The following is a 20990-nucleotide window of genomic DNA, read 5'->3' as shown; positions in this document are numbered from 1 at the left end:
TAAACCTAATGTCTGTATTATGTATGAATCTGCTTATGTTGCCTATTTTTTCCTCTTGGTTTTTGGACACATGGCCCTGTCCCTTACCATGCCTGGAATACTTTTAATAAATGAAAAACACTGAATATATAAATATGGAAGAAACCCCAGATATTGTGATCTTGCACCAGAAAAGGATTATCCTTTCCTCTGCTAGGTAGATAGAGTGAGGGGCTATCTTAAATCAGTTACGAAGGGACCAGTTTTAGGCTGGATTCAGGTTTTTAATAAATTAAACTAAAACTCAGTCTATGTCTCATTTTCCCTGTCTCTAGTCCAGAGGTTTTCATGCTTCCAATTAAGAGCTTGCTGTATTCATAGGTCCATTTACCCTAGCAGCTCTTTGTCATCTCAGCACCAGGAGATGCAGAATTTTCCACTTTACTTCTCAGAGTTTGTAGCTTAGTTCTTAAGCCTCCTATTTGGTACACCTTCAGAATTTGGCACATATTTTGAAGGGGAGAGGATCAGTTCTCTCTTGAAGCTCCTCAAGTATCCAATTTCATAACTCGATCTCACCTAACTTCCAAAATATTTGTGGGTTTCTCTATCCTCAACAATGGCCCTCTGCCCAGTCAAAACCCATTTTCCTAGTCTACCCATTCAAGAATCAGCACAGGCTTCCAGGGAAAGTGCAGCTGAAGATCATTATTATACCTTTCTAAGAGTCTCCCCTTTCCATGCTTTTAGCCTCTCCAGATTTCATTATTTCCGCAGCTGTGTATATCTTTAAACAGAGGATTTTTGTGTTTGTTTTGCTTTTGAAAAATAGTTCTTCTCAGCAGATGACTTGGTCTACCAAAAAGTACTTTAAGCTACATGGAACAGAAGTGCCTATCAATCTATTCTTATTTATGCCTTCCCAAATTCCTATCAGTATACTGCTGTGCTGTTGGGATATCTGGTTTTCCTGTCTTATCATGGCTTTTTTAATAGTTATAAGGTCATATCAGTAGTAATTTGAGAGGGAAGACAGGTTTACATATACCTTTAGTAAGCCATCATGAACTAGAAATCCCATAATATTTTGAACCTTCTGACCCATATTTTTTATGTTCAATTAACCAACATATAATACATCATTACTTTTTGATATAGAACAGAAATTAACAAACACAATCTATAGAAACAGGAGCTTTATAAGCAATATGATGGCACTAAACTCATACCTTTCAATAGTTACTCTCAACCTGAATGGGCTGAATGCTCCCATCAAAAGGCATAACATTTCAGATTGGATAAAAAAGCAGGACCCATCCATATGCTGTCTACAAGAGACTCATTTTGAACCTAAAGACACCTTCAAATTGAAAGTGAGGGGATGGAGAACCATTTATCATGGCAACGGACCTCACAAGAAAGCTGGGGTAGCAATTCTCATATCAGACAAATTAGATTTTGTACACAACTAATAAATCCTTATGACCTATGTTATAGTTCTCTGATTATGTCTGTCTCTATTAATATATTATAAATTTCTTAAAGGTGAAGACATATGTTATTCATGTTCATGCTTGCCATAATAGCATGTGTAATCACATATAGTAGGTACTCTTCTTTCACTTCTTACATAAATTATGAAATAAATGAATAAATGACCTCATGATGTTCATGGTCAATGGCTTTATTGGCATCTTTCACATTATAAACTGTATTGCTTTTAAAAACACACCCAAAAATGTATATAATATTAGAGGCAAATATTTTGTTTCTTTATAGAACCCAGTATATTCTATGCCCTTAAACAAAACTTAAGGAATAATAGAAACAAATTTTCTCCAGTTCCTGGGATTTCTCAGAGAATTCTTTAAAAATGAAGGACTTTAATCACCTGGTCCCTTTAGATTTTATAGTAGTTCAGGAAATATACTTTTTAAATTCCTGATATATATGTCAGTTCTCTCCTAACACTTATTTCCCTTTAGAAAAGAAGAAAAAAAATCACATGAAAAAGGAAATTGAAGAGAAATGTTACCTAACACATAAAAAGTCATACTTTTCAAAGATTATATTTCCATTTCTACATAATATGCTCTCATTATGAAATCATCAGTGCATTTTTGAGTCATAAACAAGACACTGAAAAGAAAATGAAAAGCAATGAAAGTGGCTTTCTGAAAAGTGACATCTATTCCAATCTCAGAAAAAAATGAACCTCCTGAAATATTAATTGATCATAATGAAGAGGCCAAACTTTAGATAAGCAGAGGAGCCAGTGAGTATTTCCCATAGGCCTGCAGCTTGTTGTGAAGGCACCTATGAACACTGGCTTTGAATTTAAATTTAAAAGTAAATAAAAATAGATCAGACTGTCAACTTAAAAACTTCAACTGGGAATGCCATGCTTCTGTTCCTTTGCAATTGAAACGCAGAGTAGGAAAAAAACATAATTGTACTAGAAAATAAAATTGCCATGATTCCCAGCCATTAGAAAGGCATTTCAAAAATATCGGCCTCTGCTTTCTTCCCAAATTTAGACATGAATTACAGATATAGGTCATCCCAGGAGCCAGTGAACAAATGCCCAGTTATTTTGGCAGTTTTCCAACTCTGTCGAGAGACCCTTAATCTGAAGTCTTTTTCATAACTGGTTATAGGAGACGGTGCCACTATCTACGAAGTCCCAATCCCATTTAGTCTTCATACTCTGGACTTCTCCTTTGACTTTACACCTGAATATTTCATTTTCCATGAGACTACTATTTATATAACTTGTTTGCAAGAAACATAACAACTTATTAAGCACAGTTCTTTCAAAGACCAAACTTTTATTACCAGAGGCTTCAAATGGACACCTCTCTGGAATGGGCCTCATATGTGATGGAGTTAAATATGGAAGAAGACTGTCAAGTTCCCAGCTCAAAAGTGAATGCCAAAAATAATGACAGATTCAGTAGCTCTGCAGTGCCTCGGAGTATTCAGAAAGAGAGGCCTAAACTTTCTTCATCTTTACATTGTGTTCTGAAGTCGCCACCACTGTATTTGGAAGAGCATAAACTTAGAGCAGTGAAGGCTCATCTTAGCCCTTCCTTTGCATGTCTTTCCATAATGGTAGGCCTTCCCTTTTCTCTAGCATTTACCCTGTTCCTGTGGTGCGCAACATTCCCCACTTTTGGGCACACAGTTTCCATTCCCAGCACTGTTTATCACGCAGTGAGGCGAAATTATTTAGGATCTGGTCTTAGAAACCTAAATACTTGTGGATACAACTTCAGGTAGTTTCATGCCTAAAGAGCCAGCGATGGCCCTTTCTAAATATTCATGCATGAAGCTCATTAACAATTTCCTTCTCTCAGAAGCTGAAGATAAATCCTTTAATTTGAAGTGGCCTTAACACTAATGAGTCATGTCATTACTCTGAAATCCTTTAAGTTGTTGGGTTTTTTTTCCTCATTGTCTTAGTGAGGTAGAAATTAAGGACAGCTCCCATTAGCTCTCTATATTTCCTGAAGCATCTGCTCGTAGTTACAAATTGATCCATCCTAAATATTTATTTGTCTGTGAATGTCATGGAGTCAACACTTCACTTTAGACATTTTTCCCCCAAACACAAAATTTCTTTTAAAAGTTCTGTCAATAACATCATTTGCAATTTAAATGCTTTAAAAATATGATCCTTCCTGCTGTGTTTTTGAATACTTCCTTCATATTTAATTGCTATAGACACTTTAGTTCCTAATTAAACTTTATTGTTTATGATGTTGCAGTCATTAATAGACATGATGGGGGGAAAATGGCTAGTTCTAGTAAATTCTCTGGCTGCTAATTCTAGTTTGAATCTTAATACCTTCCATAGCTATAATGAACTCATGGGGCTGAGAGGAGAATGGGTAGAAAGTGAGACACAAAGCAAGTACATAGTTCATGTTTTTGAGGATTTACTAGACATTCTGGAAGACAAGCTTGAATTGGACTTGAATTGAATTGGACTCCTTGATTTGTAGGGGAGATTAGCTTAGAAATAGCATCTCAAACACTTGCAAGACGAATATCCTTATTTTTCAAGGCTCCTTTCTCCAGCACATCCCTAGGTTTTGCATTGGTGACAGAGAGGAGTGTATATCGCACACACAAAGCTTGCCTCATCCTCGGAACCCTAAATGACTTTTATTGTGAGAGAATGGAGACACTTGATGAATCTGATGGGGTTTGGTCATGGAAAGATTTGCTATGAGCCATTGCACCAAGGTTGAAATGCCCAAGAGGCTGACAAGCTTATTGCCCATTTCGGAGATTAAATAGTTTTGGAAAAATTTTCTCCCCTGGCAGTTGTAATTGTGTCTGTGAAATAAGTGTTCATTCTGCTTGAGCACCGTGGTTTGAATGCTTCCTTCTATATTTTCCCCCAGTGGATTGATTCTAAAAAGGTCTGCTCAGATTTCCCTGTACCAATGCAAATTAACCCATGAACTTGATAACACACACCCAACCCCCCCACACATCCTTGCCATGTCCCATGCTAATGGGTAATCAGAGACACTGCCAAGTCCCTTTATCATGGATTATCTTTGTAGCTGTTGGAAGGCAGGGAAAGGAGCTGAAAATTCTTCCAGGTTAATGATGTGGTTATAGGAAATGGACAAAAGCTACTATCAGTAACCTTGGGAGTCTTGAGCTGCCAGACAAGCACTCACGAGTAGATAAAGTGGTCTTTATTTGTTGGGACTTCCAAAGCATGCGGGAGTGCCTCAATTACCCCCCAAATAAGGTGAGGGTAATATCTCAAGAAGAGGGAAGAGGGTACACGCATAAAAAACACAGGTTCATCATAGACAGATCATCTGTCTATTCCCTGACTTTGCCCAGGGTCAACATTGCATATTAGTCTGCTAACTGTTAGAAAACATCTGACCTTTTGGGTGATTTGGAATGTTTCTGTTTCTAGCCTGGGTGGATAAAAAACATTATGTTTTAACACAGACCACACCATATTCCTCTTTCTCAGTCAATCAACACCTAGAATTCTTGGGTTTACCATTTTAAGGAAGCCCCAAAACTGAGTGTGAGAATATCAAAGAGAACTGGAGACAGTTAATAATATTTATTTCTGAATATTCGCTGCATCCCTAGGACTGTGCTAAGTCTGTGAATGATTATTGTACTTAATCCTATAACAATTCTATAAAGTAGATTCTGGTATTATGCTGTGGAAACTGAGGTCACATGATTAGTAATTAGTTCAATCAATTTGAACCCAGGTATTCCTGATCCTAGAATGTGAGCTCAAATTATAATCCTATATTGCCTTCCCTTTAATCCTCGGTACCTTGAAGAAGGAGGCTGAGCTGACGCCAGAAATAAGATGATTCTCTACTAACTAGAAATATATACTGGATTGCGTGGGTCTGATCTTTATGACATTGTATTAATTGGGATGACTTCTCGCTAATTTTGAAAGTGCTTTTTGGTGGCTCCAAAGCATCCTAGGGTGGTGTTTTTAGCCCTATTACCTCGTTCAGGTGCCTTTCTCCCTCTGCTTTTACGAACTTTCAGTGCTGATCAGCATCCGTGACTGAGAAGAAGCAGGTGTAATCCCAGGATATGAGTGAAATGTTCAGACAACTTGTGGAATTAGCTCAGCATCACATCCAAACCTAGATCCACCTGTTAGCCAAGTGACAAGAGAACATGAAGGAATCTAGGCTGAATATGGCCCAAGTCATACTAGATGTTAACTTTAGGCAGATCCTTTTTGAGAAAAGCAGAAATCAGAATGGGCAACAGAACTTGAAATATAAGTATAAAAAGATCGTGAAAATTTACAGTTAGAAGCATGTCTTAAACGAAGGAGATGACCACAGATGAGGTCAAGTGATGGGTGTACAGGGATTTGAAGTTGAAGATGGCAGGTTGATTGCTATTTTCTTACAGTTTAACCAATCGGAAATGAGTAATTATTATTATATGGATTCTTGTATGTTGTCAGTTTATGTGTCAAGGGCAGACCTCTCCAGAGTCAGAGGATATTCCTTTCACATTCACTGCCTGCTAGTTTCCGTCATTCTTGGCTGCATGTGTTTCCTTGCTTGGTTTATCCAATTCTTTTCTTCCCTCCCTGGGCCGCCAAGTATTCAGATACTGGAAGGAAGGGAGATCAGGGGCAGGTGCAGAGACCTTCCCTGTCTCACATGGATCTTGTAGGGATTAATGAACTAACATATTCTAAAGTGATTTTAAAAGGTGAAGTGCTATATAAGTGTCAAGCATGATTAACTAGCAGCCAAGTTATTAGGCACCTGAATATTATGCATCTTTTCTGAATTTTAGGAAAATGGATGTGCATATTCATTTTCAAAAGCACTATTATTTAAATGATATTCAGGCACTCAAATAAAAGTCTAGCCCAGTTCTAATTATCTCTACTTTGCTCATACCAGTCAGGTAGACCTTGAGAGTGGCATACTTATGCAACTGTGAGTGAAATAGATCCAATCACCAAAATACACAGTATAATGCAAAATATTAGTTGCCTTTCAACCTACACCTCATCCTTCTAGCGCAGGAGTTATTGAGGCTTGGTGGTTGGGAGTGTGAACTCTGGCCCGGACTCCCTGGGTCCAAACCCTCACTCCACTTCTAGCTAAGTGACTTGAGGAAGTTGTGTTACCTCCCTTTGCATTAGTTTGTTTATGTAAAAACTGGGAACCATAATAGTACCGGTTTCATCCTTCATACAGATAAGGTGCTCAGAAAAGCAGTTCCATACATGCGGCAATTGCTTCTGAAATGTCAGCTAGTATCATTGTAGTCGTCACTAATACTGACCGGAGTGGGTTCCAGCCGTGGATAGAGAAATAATAAATAGAGGTGGTGGTGATTATGCTTGCACTCCTATGACATTTGGCAGCTTACGAAGCCATTGACTTACGATAGTAACCCATGGTTTCGCAGCAGTTGCTCTTTGCCTAGATCCTCACAACAACGTGGTGAGTTAGCTTGCAGAGTGGTAGCTTTTATTTTTGCCTCATTTGCTCAGCGAGGTTTGAACCCCCTTCGGTAATTCCCTCTAGCCGCTACCTTTTACCCTAGGTACACAACCCCGTGCCCGGTCAGTCACAGACTTCTCGTCCTGAGGTAGGCATGTGAGCCAGCATGGCCAATCAGAGGCCTCCCCTGGCATACTAAAGAAGGATTGGATTTGAACTTGAAGAAAAAACAGCTTTGCCTCTGGGTTTATGATTGTAGAAGAATGTGAAATTAGGGTTAAAAGTGGCTGAGTTCATTCAAGTGAGGAAGATACGGCTGCAATAAGAGAATGAAGCCAGAGCAGAGCAAGGCTGAGCTGCGAGATGGAGGAAGAAGGGAGTTCTGGTGGTTTTGAGTCTTGATTGTAGCATTTGAGGCCCACGTCCCCATCCTTTGAGTTGGTCAATAGCCCAATATCTCTCCCGGCCGAATGAGCTAATAAGCTTATTCTTGTGTTCTCTTAAAATACTTTGAATCTGTTCGTCTCTTGTAACTTAAAGAATCCTTGTAAGACAAATAGGATAATTCACCATTTTATAGATAAGGGAATTGAGGCTCAGAGAGGTTAAGTGATTTGCTCATGAAAACCACAGAGCAGTGGTTTTCAGAACCAAAACTTCATGTCCTGGTGAATGACCCCAAATGCTATATTCCAGTGAAGACAGCAAGGCTGAGGAACTTGGAGAGGGAGCTGGTTATTAATGAAAGGGGCAGAGGAGTTTCAGGGCCCCATCAGGTCATGGCTGTCCACAGGGCTAATTCAGTCGCTGGTTCATCAAATATTTGTTCAGTCACGGAACAACAATCTAAGGCAAGCTGTTTAGGCAGAGGAAGCGAGTGATCTGCAGGTACCCCTGGCTCTGCCGGGTACCTCTCTGCTCTCAGCTACGGCTGGCCCAGCAAGGGGTGAGAAATCACAGAGCCAGCCTACCTCTGTTTTCTAAGCTGCTACTCTGGCGAATGCAATGCATGCAGTACATGTCAAACGCTTGGGCCTCTCAGGAAATTGATTACGGATCTTGCCCCTTCCTTAAAAAGCAAGCTTTTGTTTTTATTAGCATGTGTAAATATGGAATAACTTGGGAATGCAAATATGGATGCCATTTTATTTCTCTGACGTGTTTGGCAGCAGCCCGGGGCAGGGTGGCAGTGAATCAGTAAACATCATGGGTACACTACGCGGGGAATGCATCAACTGTGCACACTACTAATAGGCTTATGCCATATGTTCCATAATAGCATGTTTGCTAACATGGGACTGGGCTGCCCGACGGTATGACAGAGCTGCCACGTCAGTTTCTTGATGTATAGAAACAGGCTCTGCTAGCCAGATGTAGAAATCCAGCAAGGTCATTTTAGGCGTAATTTCCATTTTGTGTGCTTCTTTTCCCCCTCATTGACTGTAAGAGAATGTGATGTGCCTCATTACAATGTGATTCCAGATGCATAACACAATAATGACCTTTATGCCAAAGACTGAAGTTCACGTAATTGATAAGATAGACTCCCATTTTGTGATGTTGGAAACCATTAGCTAGAGGCAAAAACCGTGTTAACTTCTTGACAAAGGAGGTCACAGGGTCAAGGTCAAGGCCCAGGCTGCAGCCATTTCTGGACTCAGATGAAAGAAGAAAACAGTGCTGCCTGGCAGCCTGAGGGTTTGCAGCCTTTCCTGCGAGAGCTGGAGATGTCCTGGAGCCTGTGGAAAGTTAAGGGAAGGCCTGGGGATCCAGATGGGAACTGAAGGAGGAGCAACAGACCTGCACGGAGATGGGCCTGAGCACTGGGCTTCTCCATGTAGGACTGCCGTCCTAGCCATCACCTCCCTTTCTCTTTTCAGGTCCCTACTGATTTCCACTGCTTTGCATAGGACCCAAGATTATACTGTCTCTCTAGAGGCATTCCTTCTTTTTCTCTCCTAGATCTTAGATTCTGCTCACGTGGGAAATCAGGGATTTGTTAGGGTGTCTTTACAATGACCTGGGAAAGTTGAGGTTTCCATTTTCAACCACCCAGGGAGTAGGTTTCCTGCCAAAACCGTGTGTGGCTTCTGCCCTTTATTGAAAATGGCCAAACAAATCAAGTCCTTCCCTTGGCGATTATGGCAGTGTGTTGACTGTCCTTTTATGAAACACGCATTTACAAATGGCCTTTGACTACCCGAAGGTGCGCCAGACCTCAGGACCCTTCCTGACGGTGTGGCAGCTTTCTCAGGGTCACTCGTAACCAGCTCTTACTATTCCTGCTCGTTCTCCTGTTTTCGCTCTGACTGAGGACATGGTGTCATATCTCCTACAAACTACAAGAACCCAAGCCTAATGTAAAAAAAAAAAGGGCAATGATCAGGGAAAGTAAAAAGTCACATGTGACCTGAAATCTGGAGCTTTTAAGTAAAGAAAGAAGTAATAAAGAACCAGAATGATATTGCACTCGGACAGAGGGAAGGAGAAGTGGGGATTTGAGGATGTTAAGCGAAAGAAACAAAACACCTAAAATGATAAATAAAATGGTGTGTTTGCTTGTTTGTTTACATCCCTGGAGCTATAAGCATCTCGGCCTGACCACGGGTTAATAGTTTCTTAGGAGGGGCCTGTCGTGTGTGTTTACTGATATTTGATTTCCAGAGCTTCTAGCTCAATCAGGGACAAAGGCTCTATGTTTCGCTAATGCTCATAGATGAATAATGCCTTTTTAAAATATTGCCAACTCTGCTGTCATTTCAGGACCCCAGAGACTCTGCTTATTAGGATGGCAGGCGAGCGAAGAAATGAGTTGGGCAGAGAGGTGGCAGGGGTTAATTTCATATTTGTCACGAGATCTTGCATGATTTCCCTAAAAGATATTTAATTTCCACTGGGCATAATAACTTGCAGCTGCCGGAATATGCTGTATACTAGTGGCGAGTTCTTGTCTTTGGAGATTTATGCAAGTCGTTATTTAAAAATAGAGATCCGGGAGTTACAGCTGGCTAATTAATCTACCACTAAGGAAAGCTCAGCAAGTGACCCACTTAACTGTTTCCAGGAACCACAGCTACGCTGAAGCGAACTTTCAAAAATGTCCTACACAAAGAAACAGACAGATACATCCCTGTGACATTTTGCGATCTGCTCACAGTGTGGGCGTCCCTTCTTCATGCCCCTTTCTTTCCCACAAACACCACTCACTCAGGCCCTCGTCCATACACACCTTGAATTCCCAGATGTTTCGCCACCTGCGTCCTCCATCCCGCGGACAGAGGCTGGACACTGCCGGGCTCTCCTTCCTCAGTCTCTTCTCTCTCTGTATCGCTCACCTGCTCAGGCAACGCCCTCAGTGCATGGTTTCTACCCCATCGGCTCTGAGGCTCAAGTGATTTCCCACCAGAGCACCAACAATCTAATCTGCCTGATTTCAGAGGGCTCCTGTAAGACACCCAAGCCATATATATTCACCCATAGTTCCTCCACTTTCTCCACATGCACCTTCCTCTCCCGCCATAATGGTCTCTCCCGTCTCATACTGTCCCTTCACCCAGATCACCTTTTCATTCCTGTCTCAGTGTGAAGATGGTCTATATGTCCTGCAAAGGTCCATGGCGCCTACTGCACACCATGTCGTATTTTCTCCTTGGACTTGACAACAGAGAGTTGACATAATCAGGTCATGACACATTTTTATCATTGGTCTGTGGGGGCCCTGATCTTATTTATAAATCAATCAATTAATTAATGTATTCTATTTATTCCTCTTCCCTTCCCCCTTTGCCTAGGCAGGCATTCTGTTTTCCGTGCATTTTTTGATGGCATACATTTTTGCCAAATAATTAATATTGTTGTATGTGCATGTATTTGGATTTACACAGATGATATATATTACATTTCATCTGTTCCTTACTTTATTCACTGTCCTTTAGAGTCTATGCATGTCTCTAAATCTGGTTGCTGCGTACTCCGTGGTAGGCAAGCATCACCTTTACCTCTGCTTTCTCCGTGATGTACATACTCAGATCCCTCCCACCTTCTGGATCTCCCCTTCTCTGAAATCCTTTGGTATTCATTTGTCCTATAGCTTAATTATATGCTGGTGTTTGGGGTTTTTTAATTTTCCTATGGGTTTTCATGTTTTCTGCTTGTCTTTTGTGTAACTCCTTGGAGATCAGGGACCATGTCTTGTACTCTTCCCTCCCCCACTCCACCCATCCCCACCTCTGCAGACCTTCTTTGGAGCTTGGTGCATAACTGGGGCTCAGGAAATCCTTGTTTATTTAGTGAATTGAATAGCATGACTCAATGAGGTATTTTCTCTTCCTCTATACCTCCAGTGTCTAAAACGGTGCCTGGCATGTTGCAGGTGATCAGGAGATTTGTTTGAAGCAAATGGGTATCTTACTTTCACAGGAGAAAAGGAATATGGAATAGTAGGATATACAGAGGTCAGGATACTATGTTCTCGTTTCTAATCTGCTGCCGAGTGGGTGTGCAACACCTGGCGTGTCAGAAAGCTTCTCTAGGTCCTGGTTAAACTGAATGATTTCACAGATCCTTGTTCACTCTACCTTGCTAAGCTTCTGTGACTTCCCTAACAATTTCTCAACACGAAGTAAGAGAGTCTTCAATATGAAATCACCTGCATGGAATACAGAATAGTCGTATTCAAGGCAATAGAGCAAGGGAGGGGTAGAAATGAGAGCATATCCTACGGCTTCTGATCTTAGGCTCCTAGAATGATTAGGACAAAATTCTTGCCACCAGTAAAGTGCTTAGAAGAGTGTCTGACACAAAATTAGTGCTATGTAAATCTTTACTATTTATTTTTATAAATTTAAGAAAATCTACTAGCCTTTGCAACAGTCTTTTGTCTGGCATTTGGAAGTCTGCTCTTCATGCTTATGTGCAAACAAAGCCGAGAAATTCTAGTATCCCTGATGAAATTAATAGTTTTCGTTTATAGGACAATAATCACCAGACAACAGTCTGATTTCTTTTAGGCCCAAACTGTTGTCTTTTTGGTAATGGGCAAGTTCTAATTTTCATGGATTTGTAAAATGAAGCAAAGGAATTTGTTCCTTCAAGATCATGTAGCAGCCAATAAAGATGTTAGAACAAGAATCCTGAGTTTTGTGTTTACTATCTATCAAAAAACAACTGTTTTCTGTAGAGCAATCACTTAGAAATGGAAACAGAGCAGGAATGTGTTAATAACTATGCAGATGATATTTTTCCCTTTAGTAGTGAAGAAGTAACTAAATAATGTAATTTGCTTTCTCTTATCTTTAGGGAAGTGAATTCAAATATTGGACAAACCATTATTAAAATTCTGAACAGCATTTAATGCATAAGCTTGTTTTTTGCTATAAGGTTCCTTTTTCTCTAGGTCAAGAGGTAAAACTATTTGTCTGAAAGAAAAAACATTAAATGGTGTTGGTGATGGGTTACAGATTTTATAACTTAACCATATTTGCTTCATGAGCAAAAATAGCATTTAATAACTATTTTATTCTACTATTCTACTGGGCAATAGAAGTCTTAATCAAACAGCCTTTCACTTGAATGCTTTTACATACAAAAATCCAACTCGTGAATTAGTCTGTTATCTAAAAGTTAAGGAAAAAATCAGGTAAAAATACAAAATGAGAACTGGGAACTCCAGATGAACTGGAAATTTTTGGACGAAGAAAAGATTAAGCCTTCTACTCAAAACGCTGGAAAAATAGAAAGGTAAAATGTTCCATTAACAACAACAGCATAGCAAAATAACTATGAATCATTGGTTTTAGAGCTCAGAAACACTGGAGTAAACTATGACTTACATGGTGAATGGGGAATTTTAAAAAAACACCTTGTGTTTTTAGTTTTGTTTCTGGTTTTTGTTGTTGGTGGTGGTGGTGGTGGTGGTGGTGGCTTAGGGTATTTCTGGATTCATGAACTTAATTCAGGAGAGTACTATAAATTTGTATTAAAATAAAGGTGAGCTGTTTTTCTCACAATGTCTTTCTGTGTTGGGTTTCTCAGGTAGTCTCAGCTAAAGCTGCCAATTATTTCCATATGGTATAAACTAAAATAAAATATACATTTTGAATAGCCAGGAAGGATTGCCATGAAAATTAAAGGAGATGTGTGGGAAGGCAGTGTAAAAAATCTGAAGTCCTATCACATACTTGTTTCTGTTATTATTGTATGCAGTAAAAATCAGAACCATGCCTGCCATGTATCAGGACCTGCTTTAGGCACCGGAGGACTCAGAGAAATAATAATACTCATCTTTACTTTCAAGGATTTGTAATTCTATTGGGGAAACAGAGAATGTCATTGTAAATGCAGTGGTAAGTGCAGTGATAGAGGTATGCTGGGTGCTTAGGAGCATAGAATGAGATCCCTGACTAAGTTTTGAGACTCAGGGATGTCACAGAAAGTTAGGGAGAGGGGACGAAGGGACTCCCAGGAAGAGGACACAGCATGAGTGTAGCTTTGAGGTGAAAAATAGCCCAGTATATTCTGAGTTAGTAAAAGGATCAGTATGACTAGAGCTTAAAATATCAAGCAGAGAACAGCAAAAGATGAGTCTCAAGAGAGCAGATTATAGAAGGCCTGCATATTATGTGAAGGGTTCAGGTTTTATACTGTTGGTGATGGAAACCCAGTGAGGCCAAGGCGTAACATAGGCACTCTGGGGGAATCTGGGAGGTGCCTTCGAGAGCCTGAGGAGGATATTGCTGTAGGCCAGGTGGCAGGTGGTAAGAGCAGGAACTCGAGCAGGGAGAATTGGATAGAACAGAGAGGGCAAATCTGAAAAAGAGAAAAGGATGGCAATGTATGGTGATAAATTTTGTAAGCGTTGAGGATGACCCTCAAGCTTATAGTTTGCCTGATTACGTGATTTGTATACAATTTATATACAGAATACTGAAGGAGAATCAGGTAAAGGGGATAAGATATTTTAGGCCATGTTTATCTCAAGATTTCTATAAGACATTTGAATGAAGGTGTCCGGGAGGCAATTGGATAGATGGCCCTGAATTGTGAACAATATATCTGGGTAGGAAATTCAGATTTGTAAGTCATAAGCATAAAAGTAGTGGTTAAAACCCTCAGAGAAAAGAGGTAAGGACAGAAACCTAAAAATGCCAGCTTTTAGAAGTTGGGCCAATGAGAAAGCCAAGAAAGACAACGGCAGGAGACAGTGAAATGGGGTATGAAGGGACCCAGTAGAGTGTCATATCGCAGAGGTCAGAGGAATAGAGGTTCAGAAAAGTGCTAAGATCCGAAGTGAAACTAAAGCAATGAAATCCCGTATAAGGACTTACATCCTATAAATGTAGAAAGCCGTGACTTTAGGGGACTTTATTAGAGCAATCTCACTACAAGGTGGCAGCACAGACCTCCCTGCAGTCAACTGAGGAGTGAATGTGTGGCGAGTGAGCACAGTCTTTCTTTGCAGAGAATTTTGGATGGGAGGAAGTAGAAGGATAAGATGGCAGCTAGAGGAAATGCAGAATCAGGAGCGGGATATTGTAAGAGTAGAGTAGTTGAAGTTGGAGTTGGAGGTTGGAGGCTGAAGAGAATGAACCAACAGTGGGAAAAGGTAAGACTCTATAATAAAACAAAAAAATTAATGTAGCATGTTTCCAAAAGAAGTGGGAGAGGTGGCGGTAGTGGAAAGGGAGATCCATAGAAGAGGTTGACCTTAACAGGAAGGACATAAACTCTTAAGCCTCTGAGACCAGAAGGACAGCTGGGAGGAGGAGAGAGGGTGACTGGGGGGAGAAGGAGAGGTAAGTCACGCTTTTGGGTTAGGACAAAGGTCATAGTATTTACTCATTTCCCCAAAGGACCACATAAAATGACTTAGCAGATGAAATCCTCTTCAGAAGTCCCTCATAATCCTTTTCAGGGTTGCTCTCCCACCAGCCATTAAAACATCCCCTCTGTGCCCTTGGTTCTCATGCTGCTCCTCTCCCACATCCATGCATGGGCTTTTCTCCAGCAGTGCTGGATTCCCCAACACACGGGGTATTCCTCTAGAATACCCATTGGTTGTCCTCATTCAAGTAAATTCTAAACTATTGCATCCCAAAATATAAATACTGATATCCAGCTAGTGGGGCCAACCGTCCCAGGAGCACTTCCCCTTTGGATGGGTACTCTGGCTTTCAGGGGCCTTGCCTTATTAGTCCTCAGTCCTCTATTCAACTTTCTTCCCATATTTCCGTCCATATGCATACTCTGCTCTGGTCGCACTTAAGTCTTCATTTCACTTTTTCAAAAAGTGAAGCACCTGCTATGGAAATCACATAGTTCGAATCACAATTAAGACAGTGAAGATTTTCTGAGTCATCCCCATTGTCATACCTGACAGGGGAACGCCATGGGCAGCTCTGTACAAAAGGGAAGATATTAGAAGATTTAAGCTACAGATTAGGAGTACTATTTACCCCTTCTGTCTTAATAGGAAGTTAGGAAAATTTGAATCAACGCTGCTTTTTAAAAATCAGGCTTCACTGCTATTCTCTGGTTAGTGTTGCAATCACAGAAGCAAAGATGAAGCCATTTCCTACTTAAAAAAAATAATAATAGTGATTTTCATTATGTCTAAACAATCTCCAAATGAATAGAAGGGGGAAAAAATGCCCAGAGGAGTTTCTTGGGTCAGCATCACACCTAAATGACTGGCTCTGCCCAGGAACTAGCTCTGCCCAGGCTGATAGTAAAATACCCCGGGGTCTCAGGTCTCTATTGAATCTGGATCTAGAATGCACAACTTTATGATTAGGGGGTACTGGTTTTAGACTCAAATTGATTTGTTTCCTGTTTACGTCTTACAAACTATGAGGCATATCTCAGAGGGTGGTTGTAAGGATTGAGTGTGATCATGAATTTAAAGGGCTTAGCTTTCTTGCTAGTACATAGTAAGTTCTCAATAAATGGAGGCTGCTGTTGAATTATTACTAATAGTAATTCATGCCCTGATTTAAGAAACTTCCTGGCTTAACTTGCTCAGGCAGAGCCTGGGACTGCTTTCTCATCCAGCCTCAGCTAGATGGCTATACAATGATGAGTTTCCTTTCCAGATACCCACACACACTTGCTTCTCTCTCATCACTGATGCCTACTGTCTGTAGTCGATTAATGATCGGCCACTTAGAGTAATCGTTTCCCTCAGAACCAAAGGTGCTTACATTCAGTGGCACCCACTGTAATGCAATTAATTTGGTCCGCTAATATGCGTCTAGTAGATAGGCCCCGTATAAATGAGAGCCATAACGATAACCTACCTCCCGTTTGTTCATTTTGAAGAGACTCATTAGGGACAGTGGTCCTCGGTGTTAATGAAATGATACTGTCTAATTATAGAATTCCAGTTACACACATTAGTGCTGGAATTAGAGCGCTTGCCACTTAACGGGCAATGTCATTGTCTGCACCTTGCTGTCGTCCCCCTTTCAGATGCTTCCACCTTGGTCCAGATCTCATCCTTTCCTTGGGCCTGTTTTGGAATTCAGCCATCTTCTGAATGCTGGTAAAAGCCGAAGCTATAAACAGCTTGCTTTTTGGTGGAACAACTCAGGCCTGAAAAAGTTGATAATGATTCCAGAATTTCTTTTAATTGAGTTTTTAATTACAACACAGCAAATATCCCATTCATATGTAATTTTGACAAAGATGACAAGCAATTTCATATTCTTTGGAGATCATTTGACAAGTGTGGGAGCCTATAGTTAAATACCAACTGCCTTGTTTTTGGACAGGAGTACCTGACAACCACTTACTCGGGGAAGATCGGGAACTGGAGCATCTGGATCTCAATAAATTATTTGACAGAGCAATCCAAGTGCTGTAACACAAGCTGCCACTGGGAATGTAACTCTGATTGGCTGGCTTCGAATCTTGCTTTTCTGATTTATAGTCCACATATTATGAATTGGGATACTGTATAGCCAATGGGTGTACGGGCAGGTTTTACCATAAATAATTTTTTCTTTCTTTGGAGTATCAGCACAACAGATAAATTCTTCTAAAATGCAAAGCTTTAACTTGAGACGGGTACCACGATTCTTTATTCTTTTTCTCCTTTGGCATTTACTTAAGAGTTGTAATGGCCCATGCCCAGAGTTACAGAGCTCCAGAACTACAATTAGACCAAAGAAACTGCTGCATCCCAAAGAGCAGAGAACAGTCCACCGATTAGCTGGTCCCTACCAGCACCTCCCACAAGCTTTCAGAGGCCATGTGCATGGGCCATTGCAGTATCCAGAGGCCCCAGATGAGGCCACAGAGCAGTAATTCTCAGACTTTGTATTTTGGAGACCAGGAAAAAAATTCTTACTTGGAGTCCTCCTAAGAATAGTCACCTTTTCATTTTACCAAGTAAAGATGTGTAAATTTTTCCTTTGCACTCGTTTGTTAATTTGTGAATATTTATCAAGTACATACTGTCTGCATCTACCAGAGGATGCCCTGTAGTGCAATGAAAAACAAAGCTAGGTATAATCCATGCCCTCATATTTTATAGTCTTGGTGGGGGAAATAGTTGTTAATCAATTGTACTAACACTTATAAGATTCACATTGAGATAGGGGCTCTGAAGGTTTTCTGAGAGCATATAACACATTAATTTTATATGGACAGAGAAGGACAGGGAACTCTTCTTTAAAATTGTGCTTGGAGGTTTGGAGGCATATTCAAGCTCACCAAGTAGACACCATGAGCAATGCTCACCCTCCTGAGTTGAAAGCATTTATGGACAAGAAATTATCACTGAAATTAAATGGTGGCAGACACGTCCAAGGAATATTGCAGGGGTTCGATCCCTTTATGAATCTTGTGATAGAGGAATGTGTGAAGATGGCAACTATGGGAAACAGAACTGTGGGTTGGTGGTAATATGAGGAAATGGTGTCATCATGTTAGGAGCCTTGGAACTGGTATAAACAATGAGTGTGTTCACCAGAAGAAATCAACTGCTTCTGAATATCCTCTCTCTATCACACCTGTTTTACTACAATATAAAAATCAGGTCATGTGCATTTTCACATTGAACTTTTTTTAAATAAACTTTGGTAATAGTAAAAAAAGAAAAAAGAAAGAAAATTGTACCTAGATTAAGCCCATGATAAGAATTTTTAACTTTATGCCGAGAGTTATCTGGATGTCACTGGACAATGAATTGCAGAGAAGGAGGAGAGGCAAGAGCGAGGTAGGTGGAACAGAAGGCCAGCGCTGTTGATATTAGTGCGATGGCCATGTGATGGTGAGTAGTTGGATTTGAAGAATGTTTTGGAACTAGAATTGCTGAGACTCATTGATAGATGAGGGGATGAGGGAGGGAAGAGAGAGGTATTAAGGATAACTCTATATTCCTGCCTTGCGCAACTTGCCATTTCATATACCATTTACCAAGATAGAAGGACCAAGAGAAGGACAGATTGAGGCAGGAAGAGACAATCAAGGGTCCCGTTTGGGGCTTGTTAAATTCAAGGTGCCTGTGAGATGTCCAGTGCAGGCAAATATATGAATCAGAAGTTTAGAGAAGTATTTTGCTACTAGATACACATTTAGAAGTTATCAGCATATTGATGGTATTAAAGTCATGGAGTAGATAAGATTTCACAGAAATAAGCATAATGGAACTTAGAGCATTTTGGGTTTGTTTTGTTTTGTTTTGTTTTTTTAATATTTTTTTATTATATTATGTTAGTCACCATACGGTACATCCCTAGTTTTTGATGTAAAGTTCCATGATTCATTGTTTGCATATAACACCCAGTGCACCATGCAATACGTGTCCTCCTTAATACCCATCACCAGCCTATCCCATTCCCCCACCCCCCTCCCCTCTGAAGCCCTCAGTTTGTTTCCCAGAGTCCACAGTCTCTCATGGTTCATTTTGAAGCTTGATACAGAAGGGGAAATCTTCAGAGCATCTTTCTGTGAAAGAGATGACATTTTAACACCCAAAATAGAAAGAACATAATATCCGTTCTTTAAATTAAGGACATCTCATTGCATGAAATCTTGTCTCCATTGGCCTTATCATTCCTATTTCGCTGCAGATCAGTGAGAACTTTGTCATGGAGCAACAGTTGCAAACTGCAACAGCTTTGGGCAGGAGTCTCTGCAACAGCTTTGGGTGGGAAGGACCTCATTTTGGGAGCAGGAGTTCTTATCCACACCCAGCTTCATTTGACCTCTTAAGAACTTAAGAACTCTGGGGTTTCTAAATTAAAATAGTACACAGAGTGACATAAGATCCTACAATAGGACATCAGTTCCCTCCTATCCTGAAATGCCAAGTCAGTTTGTTGCCTCCTGTGCACTCTGTGACATTCCTAAGTCAGAGGGCTGCATTGGCAAGTGTAGTGTAGTTCTATGTGCACATCGGGGTCTGTTAACACTTACATAGCTGTCTCCTCCTCCTGTCCATCATGGCATTGGCATCCATCACAGTATTCCTTGCTAGTGGACCTAGTGAAGCTTTCTGAATTATCTCATCACAATGTTCCAGACAGCTATGGTCAATCAGATTGAATGTGGAAGTTATTGTAATGCTACTCCTAACAATAAAATAACCATTATATCATCATACTTGCAACTATTATTGATAATAACATTGTTAACCCTTTGTGTCAGGTACCGTGCCAAGTGTTGCCCATACCTCATCTTATGTAAGTCCTAACTACAACTTAGAAGGTTGGTTCCATTTTACAGATGAAGAGACTAAGACTGAAAGATTGACTTCCCAAGTGTCCATGTCATTATTGTTTTTACATTCTATTGTAATCACGTGCCATGCCGTTATCCACTACGGTGGAAACTCGCTGGGACTCTATACTTTTCCTATTCGGAACCTCAGCACCTGATCGTGCTTCGCACATTTAAGATGCTTGTTAAATATTGAAGGTCGTATATACTCTTCAATGACAGAAGCCTTTTGAAGGGTGATGATCGTGTCTTCCATGATTTAGAATCTCTCATAGTATCTAGCACAATTCTCAATAAATATCTGGAAGGTTGGCTATGTGGGTTTTAAGTTGGCCAAAAAGCTGGAAGCGAGGAAGGTTCTGAGGGAGCTGCTGGGGGAGGGATTACCACTGAAGGAGGATTAAGAAGATGCGCCGCCTAATAGACTGTTGCTGCAACTGTGGGTCTGACTCTTATTTAAGATTCTTATTCATGACCTGGGTGGAGAAAAGGAAGAAGCTGCGCGTTTTTGAAATTCACTAATAATTCCAATTTAGAAAGTATCGTGAGCAGCTCAGGCAACAGAAATAAAATGCAAATGACCTTTGAGACTTGAGGTATGTAGGCTGGGAATAATAACTTTGTGAGCGTTTGAAAAAGGCAAGGCAGTGCATCCACCTGGGGGAAGAGAATCCAAACACAGCGCTGTTCTCAGGGAAGCAGACGCCAGAGCGCAGCGATGCCAAAGTAGGCCCAGGGGGCAGAGTGGTCTGCAAATTAAATTCAGGCCAGCCAGGCAGTCTGGCAGGATGAAAGGGAAGGCCAGGTTGAGGCTGCCGGTGCAGAAGGGCGCGGAATAGCAGTTCCTCTGTGGACACTTCGAGCCGAGCAGCACCTGGCACCGCACGCTCTGTTCCCACCACCTCATTACTGGGGCAGCTCAGGCGATTTGGAAGAAGTGCAGAGAATAGCAACAAGAATGAATGAATTCAGGGAAGGACGTGGATGAAAGATTAAAAGGATTAGGTGGGCTATAGTTTAGTTACAGAAAGCTAAAGGGAAGAGGAGGGAGAGGCCCGGAAACGAATAATAAATAACCAAGTCTACTCTAAAATAACCAAGGGGAAACTTGCAGAATACCCATCAAATTGAGACTTTTCAGAGGAAAATGGACATTTTCTTCCAAGCCATGGGCTTGTTGCCTGAACTGGCACTCTGCCTACCCAGGTGCTCAGTAAATACTATCTTGTAAAATAACCTTTGTTTGCCAAAAGAGTATAGGATCCAGGAACTAGACCAATAGGAAGCACATTAGAAAGTCAGCCA

At 40.7% G+C, this 20990-nt stretch overlaps 1 protein-coding gene and 1 pseudogene across 1 annotated transcript in view; both read left to right on the top strand.

Moving 5' to 3' along the window:
* ST6GALNAC3 (ST6 N-acetylgalactosaminide alpha-2,6-sialyltransferase 3) overlaps positions 1-20990 on the top strand; it is a 500339-nt gene that overhangs the window by 392355 nt on the left and 86994 nt on the right. The gene's annotated exons all lie outside the window — the stretch shown is intronic.
* On the top strand, positions 13502-17994 carry LOC123000985 (small nuclear ribonucleoprotein G-like; annotated as a pseudogene).

Source organism: Ursus arctos, unplaced genomic scaffold (assembly GCF_023065955.2).
Source record: "Ursus arctos isolate Adak ecotype North America unplaced genomic scaffold, UrsArc2.0 scaffold_12, whole genome shotgun sequence".
Lineage (NCBI taxonomy): Eukaryota > Metazoa > Chordata > Mammalia > Carnivora > Ursidae > Ursus > Ursus arctos.
The sequence above is the reverse complement of the archived record's forward strand: the minus strand, read 5'-3'. Positions and strand labels throughout refer to the sequence as shown.